The following is a 10253-nucleotide window of genomic DNA, read 5'->3' on the forward strand; positions in this document are numbered from 1 at the left end:
ACCCGCACCTCTACAACCAATAGTTGTTGTCGGGCCATTTGCCAAATGGGGCATCGATTTCATGACATGTAACCCCACCTCGACCGGGGGGCATGGGTATATCATAGTCGCAGTTGACTATTTTACCAAATGGGCCGAGGCGATGCCTACATTAGATAATACTGGTGAAACAACTGCCCTCTTCTTTTTCAATCATGTAGTCGCCAGATTCAGCGTCCCACAAGCTATAGTCACAGATCATGGATCACATTTTCGCAATCACATGATGGTCGAATTAGCTGCCAAATTAGGGTTGTCTCACGACAGCTTTACTCCATATTACCCGCAAGCCAATGGACAAGTTGAAGCAATCAACAAAGTCCTAAAGCGCATGCTGCAAAGGATGATTAGAGTTCACAAAAGAAGTTGGCACCTAATCCTGTACTCAGCCTTGTGGGCTTACTGAACATCAGTAAGGAATGCAATCGGGTTTACACCTTTCCAACTGGTATATGGCCTGGAAGCAGTCTTACCTATCCAGTGTGAAATCTCATCCCTCAAACTCGCAATTGACCTTCTCCTCGGGACTTCAGAAGAGGAGGCTCATTTCTTGGAACTAATCCAATTGGATGAAACTCGTTGTGATGCCGCTTTGGCTAACGAAGCCCATAAGAAACGAGTCAAAGCGCAGTTCGACAAGAATGTCAAACCCTGTGTCTTCTCAGAAGGTGACTTGGTCTTGCTTTATGACCAAGAATCCGATAAATTGGGGGTAGGTAAATTCAAGTCTTTATGGATGGGCCCCTATATTGTTAAGCGAGTGTTAGCAAAAGGAGCCTACGAGTTAATGGATTATGACGGGATTCCACTGGCACAACCTCGTAACGGGTTGTACCTCAAGCGTTACTATGCGTGATTCAGTATAGTAACCTGTATGCTTTTGTTATGTTTTTGTTTTCGCTAAAGTGTTTGTTTTGGTCAAGTAATCCACTTTTTACATTTATTGCAGATGTCAAACCTATTGGAGTCATGTGTTGGATATGCCGATGGAGCGAGTCGTAGTTCGCGGAACCTATCTTCCGCGGCCTGGGCCATTTTTGATCCAAGCGGCGAGTTAGTAAGTTTCAGAGGGGTATGTATTGGTCGATCAACGAATAACATCGCTGAATATAGCACGTTGATAGAACTTCTCTCTGATGCCATCACACATGGTATACGCCGACTGATTGTCAGGCTAGACTCACAACTCGTCATACTACAACTCACTGGTATCTACTTTGTCCGAAATCCAGCTATTTATCGCATGTTCCTAAGGGTTAAGATTTTGGAAAGGCAATTTGATTTTATTTAATATCAGCATATTTCCAGAACCTTAAACACATTAATTGACTCATTGGCAAATTATGTGTTAGATAGACATTTGCAACATTTATAAAAAGAAGCATACCATCAATATTTGCATTTGTATCATGTAAATTAGCCAAAATAAAACTTCGAAAAATAAAAATATATATATAACTGTTTATGGTTTACACATAATGTTCTGTAAGCAAGAAAAAATTGGTCAAATGACCCAAAACTAAAAACGCTAGGGGGCACCCTAGTCTAATGATGCTCGTGATAGCAAGTCACAGCCTGTGCGATCATGCGTAAGAGGCGAGTCCATCGTCTTGGCACACCAGTAGTATGCCGCTGCAACCTCAAGGGCAGCTCGTTAGTCCTCACATCTGGGACACCAAGAGTGAGGCCCTCAACCTGTTCTTGTAATGCTGTGAGAGTCTCGGCCACATCAAGGTCGCGAAGCATAGCCCTTCCGACAGCCTCTCCTGCTGGGGCGGCAGCTGGCACTCTTAGGCATACTACTGGCCGAACGGGACCGAAATCTGCATGAACACATGATTTTGATTAGTCTTGATAGAATAAAGCAGAAGAACATTATAAAAGAAAAAAATGATAAACAGGAATACGGTCAAAGAGTTAACCAATGGCACCCCACTATTCGCCAGCTGGCATTACTAAATTTGGGTCACCCGGGAAGTCCATACTAGCATATGGATACTTGGAATAAACCATCTCCTGATGATCAAACCACCCGAAGAAGGTATCAAAAAAGGAAATATGAGACTGATCAACATGCCTAGACATATGGTCGACCCATCTATGCATACGTGGTTCAATCGGTGAAGGTAAATCGAGTGCAATATACTGCGGCTGCATCAGTGGTATCTTTTCCAAGGCAAAGGCGGTCAAAATAGAACCATACCCAAAGTTCTTCAACCTCCCACTCTTCACCTTGGTCAACTGTTCTTTCATCACAAGAAGTACTGCGTCACACTAGTTGAACACCTTCGGTTGGAGACATTCCAAGGCATACTGCATATAAGATCGGTTGGCTACATGAAGAGCCGCATCACCAACCATCCTACCAAAAGTGAACAGAATAGTCCCGAGGGACCTGTCAGTGACATCACGGATGATGATCTTGTCGTCTTTACTCGGCTGAGATCCCTCTTTGCAATACGGGCGAACATAATCTCTCACAGATTCACCTCCTTGAGCCAAACCTGATAAAGAGATGGGGGCACCCCGCCTCGACAAGCCAGTCAAGAAATAGATGTCCACTGCAGTCAAGGGGATGGATTTGCCCCTAATCTGGAACACCTGGTTGGTAGGATCCCAAACATCGAGCAAATACTGCAGCAAGTTTATTTGTTGTCTCATGCTAGAAATGCGGAAAAACTTCAGCAAACCACAGTTCCGCAGTGCGTTTACTGTAACCAGATCATGTAAAGCAAGCATGTCCTCTTCTTCATGCTCACGTTCTCACCATGTAATAGTCATCTTGCTCCAAAAATCTCTGAAAACAAACAAGAGAAGAGTTAGATCCTGATTTTGGTGAGAAACAGGCAAAATTTCCATCAAAAAATCTTCATAAAGTTCCTTCCTTGTGCCCATCGCACCTACAGTAGTGCTCTGGGTGCGTTGCATGTCAGATGGCCAGTAGACAGGCCAACATCCAACGCACCTTTCGATACACAAGGGGTGTGCTGAAGACAGGGCGAGTTTTTCAAACCCCAGAGGCTCAAAAAAACCAGGAATCAAACTCAGAATGGAAAATGGAAAGCATGAAATGAAAGAGCTCAAGTTTAGCTCCTACCTGGTCCAGACGGCGCCGAGAATTGTCCACAGAATCTCCCAGAATCAGCTGATGAAAATCAAGGGGAGAAAGCACCTCCAAAGCTCCAACAAACCAAAGTTCAAATGAAATGGTAAAAGGAGAGGTAAAAGCACTTTTACATTACTTTTTATGTAATTTGAGTAGAATATTAGTGTTCTAACTCATTTTTTAAACATATATTGTTCATTTCTAACTAGTTTGATGAAGCAATTGAAAATGCAGTACAATCTCTGAAAGAACAAAGCTATTTATGGTAAAGTTAAGAAATGACCGTTGTATCGAGCAGTTTTAGCGCATAGTTCAAGCTCGCTAAAAAATAAACATAAGCCATGAGCAAATGTTTCTCCCCGCGTTTAAGCTCATTAAAAAATGAACTATTTCCCGGTAAATTATCATCGTGAATGTAGTACTACAGCCTTTAAAGCCCTGGTCGTGTTCTCATCATCACCTCCACTCTGTATTGGCCGATCATTCACCTCCATTTGATTGTTTACCCCTTTTAAGGAACAGCTGCGAAGAGTGATCTCACTAGCCATCCTTGTAACACTGCCGTGATTAGAAAGTTCCAAACCTTACCTGGAATCAGCTGCTACCCAAGTTTATCACTCGTTCCTCAAAAGACGAGTCTCCTTTAAGCTCTTTTCAACTGAGTCGTAAAATATGAAAAGATTTCCGAGCCATTGGCCTCTTCAGCTCGTTAAAGGGACCGGAAGTGCTATCCCTCCTTTAGATTTTAATCTTTTTGGACCTGACGGATTATTACACAAAAGGATCGAGCGCTTGTTTTGTTCGGATCGTTAAAAGTATCAAAAATTCATCCCTTCTGTATTGTTTTATACTTTTGCGGACTTAAGGGATTAGATGACGAAAAAGGAATTTTGGAGTTTCCTTTACGTTCCTTTTCAGACTCTCTAAAATTGAAAAGGACCGAGTTATCTTTGTCGTTAAACTCGTTAAAACTTAATAGCGACAAACTTGTCCATAGCAGACAAGAACGAGTTTCACTATCGCTAGGCTCGTTAAAACATAGCGATGGGTTTGCCTGAAGGGCAAATTATAGAACAAGAATATGTTATCCTCCTCAAGCTAGAAAAAAATAAAGAGGTACTGGTCAGCAATGACTGGGGAAAAATTGGGAAGAAAACTTGAAGAAACTTTGTTGGTAGCAAGTCGCTCTTGAACATGACACTTTCACTCCGCATCCAAGTCGGGTTGGGTTGTTTCATTCACCGGTCACATCACCATGGTCCCATCACACCATCCACATTTGGGGTTAATGCTACCAGTCCATTACGTCAGTGTCACCGATATGTTCAAGAGAAGTCATTCAGAGAATTCACCTGTGTCTCACCCGCTACAATACATTTACACTCCATTCTTTCATGACCGCCACCCTAAACCTTATTTCATCAAATTGTTTTCACCTCCATTAAAACCATTTTCTCCGTTCCGTGTCATTGATGTGGGATTCATTAAGGCCCTCCTGTGACGGATCTCTTCTTGTCGACATCAGCTCATTATCCAAGAAGTCGATCTAGGAACACCCCATTCAGTACTTTGAATCTTGCATGCCTCAATGGCAAGTTTCTCACTTCCGGCGACAGGTTTACATCAATGGCCTTCGACCGAAAGATTTTGCATGGTGTTCGATGCCAAGTCTTTTATTAACACCACGTGAATTATACTGCAGTACCTTGAGGGTCATTATCATTATCAGTGATTCCTCTCACGCCTGTTAACAGCTTACATCATTGGCTGGTAATCAGGCGATGTCTTTCCATGTTCGACTCCAGAACATCTCTCACATGGATAGACTTGTACTTCGAGTGAAGATCGAACGAGATTGAAGACCCCAGGTCTAGTTTCATCCATCCGGGTTGCGATATATATTCAGGGAAATAAAGGAATCAAATGGACATTATTGCTACACAGATAATCATCCAATCAAAGGGATGATGGCTCTACCAGAATCATCATTCTACACTCAGACGATTGTCTGTCATATGTACATGAAAATGGATTTATAAAGCTGAGCATGGGAATGCCCGCCTCAGCTAGATCATGAAAATATTATGAAGATAATTTATTGTATTGTATCTTATTACAGGTCTCCTCCTAGCTTGAAAGAACTTCGGATCCTCATAATAAAGCATTTCACCTGACATCAAAAGATTAACGACCTCATGCTTTAGGGTGCAACTGTTATAGACATTTTTGGGCACTACAACCCCAAGCATGAAATGTCCATAAACCAAGGACTCCTAAGTCCCTAAAAGTGTTGTTCTAACCCTTAAAGGAACAAGGTCAACTGATTACAGCTTCTCCCAGAAGTTCTCCATGAAAAACTGCTCAGAACTGGTCAAAACAGGATCATTTCAGCTGCCCCACAGGCAAAGTGCATTGCATCTCACCTAAATACACTGTGTGGGTGCGTTGCATTTCAAAAATCCCTTCTATGGGGTGCGATGGGCGAGAAGTGAAAATGGCAGTGTCATTCCGCGAGGTGGAGAGGCATGGAATCTTCTAGAAACTTCTCCTGTGACACTTGCCTCTCTGAATTCGACCAAGGATGAGTAAGAGATCATAAATCTCCAAGTGGAAGCAAGAACTATCAGAGGGAAGACACTAATCAAATCACAAGCTAACTCATCTCCCCTACAGATATCTATATATGGATCCCTCATCCCAGAGATCCAGAGGCTGGAATTTTGCATACTGTAAGGAATTGCTGTTGGTTTCTTGAGACAACATCAGAGTGTTGGGTGATCTAAGCTTTGTATGAGGTGAAGAGGGGCTTCCTTGCTGAGAGGATGATGCTGGGTCAGAACAACTGGTTGTAACTCCCTTGGCTCTTTCTTGTTTGTCAATAAAAGCTATTCAAGTTTTCCTCCATACTCTTGTGTCATTTACGTTTTATGCATTTGTATGGTCAATTTACATTTGATCCTAGATTGTTTATGATTATAGATCCATGTCCTTGTATAGTTTTATGCTACTGTGATCCTACAGGTACTCTGTGAAGCTGGGCATACAAGGAAGCAAGTAGCGAAAGACTATCAAGAGAAAGAGGAATCGAACTAGGAGATTAGCGCAAGACAGACGTTGGTCTTCTTTGTTCTTCTCTCACCTGTATTTCATAAAGGAAAAACGAAAGTAGCTTTACTTTGTTTGTTTCTAAGGTAGCTACCACACCTTAGTGGGATAAGCAATTCTGTGTAGACACTTTTCCCTATAACACACGTGGCAGTAGTCAAGTCAAAGAAAAGGAGGATGAGGATGGAAGTAGTTGAGACTACGGATGCCCGATGTGGGAGTTGATTACAAGGAGATGGGAATGATGATTTGGTAGTGGGGACCAATGGTCCAAAAATAGAAAATCGTACCTCGGTTGCTAGCACACCACCTCACTCAACTCGACCATAAGAGGAAATAAACGTTGATCCCCATGCACTCATGCATTCATCTTCTCGAAGCTCACTCTAGCAGAGTCACTCTCGTACCCAAGCAACATATAGAAGAGATAAATTTCATCTTTTTCCTATGCATGACTACATATGGGATCACATAGGAAATCCTACAGGATCACACAGGGATCTTACATGATACAGTCAGGCAGTCAACATGATTGGTAGAGAGCAATTTCAGAGGGGGAAATAGAGGGGTTGGCTACAACAAGCACTATGAGGAGGTAGGCTCTACATTTCCTTCCATTTTTCCAAGCAAAAAGAACAGAAAAATCTCCTAGTTTGATTGAAATTGATAGTTTTGTAAGGGAATTGTATCCACAAGTATTTCAATTCCATTTCCTCCTTCATTAGAATTTGTATCATACATCTCTGCTCCTCAAAATTCACTAGACAAAATGACAAGGGGGTTTAATAGAAGGGAGACCATTAACACTGTGAGGATTCATCAACAGCCTCCTGTGCTAGAAATATTCACAAGGAATAATTAGATGGGGTATTTCGAGAAATTGAGGGGGTGTGATGATGAAGTAGCCCGAGATTTTTCTCCCTCCCTCATTCCATTGACCAGAACCCATGCCATTGTTGTGGTGAGAGGCCTCTCCATAGAGCTCACCCTTGAACTCATAAGCAAAATTACCACACTTCCCCTAGGAGTGCCTTGGAGAAAGGAAGACAAGGGAAATAACCAAACTACCAAGAAGAAATTCTTTTTAGAGGGAGAGGTGCCCATTGAAGACAAGAACGCAATGAGGAGAGCAAGCCTACCATACCCCTGGAATGAGGTAAGCTACCACCTTATAAACTACATATCATGTGAAGGAAGGTATAGTGTGGTCTATAGTGTTATCACTCAGGTTGTTCCCCAGGAAAATTCTAAGGAGGGAATACGGCTAAGGTAACCACTAACCAGTCTCCTGGATGCAGATTCTAGCCAATTTGCAGCCAGAGAGGGCTATCTCTTTATAATTTAGCTTTGTTTTGTTGTATGTTAGGCTAGTTATGAAGTGCAGGTATTTGTTTGATTTTTGGATGGTGTCATTCAAAGAACATGGGTGAAAATATGAAAAGTTCAGACCATTGGGTTAATGGAGTCAATGAAAATAAACTTCTAGGTATGGTTTCTTTGACAAAAGAAGAACTACAGAGAAAGATAATTAATCATAGAGAAATCTTCAAGCTGGAATTAGGTGAAATGAAGTCAGGGGATGAAAGGTAATTAAGAATCTTTCACCATGCTAACAGAGGGACGGTGGGTAAATATTATCAAGGAGCAATTAAGGATTCCTTAATTATATTCAGGGTGTAAGAACCAGGGAGACAGGAGCAGTCAAGAATTCTTGCCTATGCTAGTCCTGAAGAAAACATAAAAAATGACAGGAATTGAAGACAGAGTACAGTTAAGTAAATTTTGGGCTATTCTTTCTTCCTGCAATTTAGACCATGATATATAGATGATATATAAAACACAGAAATACTAAACAAGAGTTAAAAAGACTTATTGGTCCATGAGATAATTCGAGAATTCTGCAACATGGGCTTCTGCCATCAATTCCATAACCAGAGAGTTTATCAGCAAAGCATTCCAGCAATCTTTATTCAGAAGAGTTCTCAAACTTACAACGCAGTTCCAGAATGATATTCACCAACCCCTAAAACTTAGCTTGGGGAGGTATTTGTACAAATTTTTTTATAAAATATCTCAGAGAGAAAATATCTTGCAATAACTTCTTTTACCTACTCTACAGAAGGAGTAAATGCCCTTGGGAACATAGAGAAGTGAATGCAGAAGTAAGAAAATGCTGTGCTGGCCATTTTGTTGGTGAGACGCATTGATTACTTGCTCAGCAAGTCGGCTGACGGATGCTTTAGTGAAATCCTGTGCTGCTGGCATTGCTTTCTTGAGGCTTTAATTAGTGCTTTAATTAACCGCTACCCAGCACGATTTTATCTGCTTTTTTCCTTTAATTTATGACATCTGTTATGTTCTGGAAAAAATAAACAAAACTTTGAAATTTGCCTACAGAATTTCAAGAATACTCTGCCACCACTGATCAATTGGTAATTGGTGCCTGCGAATTTTTATTAGAGTTTCATCTGCATCAGTGTACCTAAAAAAAGTGTGTTGGACTGTGAAAATATGCCTCACTTCATATTCAATAAAAAACAGATTTTCTAAATTTTCATATAGGCTCTGCTCAGATGGGAGTGCCTTCTCTCCTTCAGAGCTTGATGATGTCGTGACTTGATTATCCACATATGTTTTCAGCCTGTGAGCATAGTTTTCATATGTCATCAATCTATAATCACTGGTTAATAGACTGGGTAGACCCTTTTCCTCCAAGGCTCTAAATTTCTGTGTGAAAGCATCTATCTCCATTTGCATGTCCTGGCACTTTCTCTCTAGATTTTGTATGAAGGTTCTCATGGTTAGAACTCTTTTAATTGTTAAGATGGTTTTGGTCCTATCCTAGATCTCCAGTTTTTCCAGTTGTTCCTTGGTGTCGGTGTTCAAGAAATGTATTAGCCTATTGGCCTGCTCGGGCATGTGTCCCAATGAATCCTTGGCCTTTTGAATTGCTTCTTGAGCTACTGTCACCAAATCAATCTACTCATGAATTATCTTTATTGATGTCCACATATCAGTGATGGATTGGCTAATGTTGGCCCAAAGAATGCTCCTGATTTCTCTTATAGGCTTGTCTAGTAAGAGGTCCTTTTCCAATGCCTTTACTTTATTCTCCAATGCTTTCACCTCCCTTGTTCTTTCCGCCACTGTCATTTTGGATTTGTCATAGCTTATTTCCAACTTGGCCAGCTTTTCTTTGACATCCTTTAATTCTGATACTTGGAGTCTTAGATCTTCCATATCCTTTGTCAGTTGCTCAGTGGAGATAGTGGTGCTATTGCCTGCTACTGTAGTTGTTGAAAATCTTGGTGGTGTTGATGCCGGGAAAGTAGGAGGGACTATTGTTGTGATTGTAGGAGGCGCAGTAGTAACTATTGGAGCTGTTTGTGATGGCTGAGAGGCCAACTCTCCCTATTTTCCTTGTAGTGCTTCCTCCAATGCCTTCTCTGTTTCTGCGAATCTCTCATTCATTTTCATCAGCATTTCCATTGTATCTTCCTGTGATTTTTGTTCAACAATCTCTGTAGTTTTGGGATGCATGGTAATGGGCAGCTTAAGCTGTTTCCTGAGAGCTGCAATATCCTCTTCCTTCTTTTTTATTAATGCTTGGATGCCTTTGGGATCCTTGGGATCATGTCCCAGCTCTATAATAATCGCTTCCAAGGATTTGATTCTGTTATCCTTGGCTAAAGAGGAAGCTTTTTCCAATTCCAATTGGGCAGAGGTGTTATTCAATGAATTCTACAATTTTTGGGCCAAGAATGCCTTATCTACCAATGTGGAGTATACCATTTCCCCAGTTTGTTTATGCAACTCAATCTAGTCCATTGGATGGATGTCTTTGGCTGATACTTCCAGATTGGTCCTGATGTAATTGGTAATTGATTGTGGTTGTTGCATTTTGGGCTTGAAGTGACTCAGGATCATCTTTCCTTCTTGAATGTCATATGCTGACATTAGCCTTTGTTGATTTGTGAGGGCCATCTTCAGTAAATGATTGTAA

Source organism: Pinus tabuliformis, chromosome 8 (assembly GCF_031772625.1).
Source record: "Pinus tabuliformis cultivar Carrire ecotype Pingquan chromosome 8, CPIR1, whole genome shotgun sequence".
NCBI lineage: Eukaryota > Viridiplantae > Streptophyta > Pinopsida > Pinales > Pinaceae > Pinus > Pinus tabuliformis.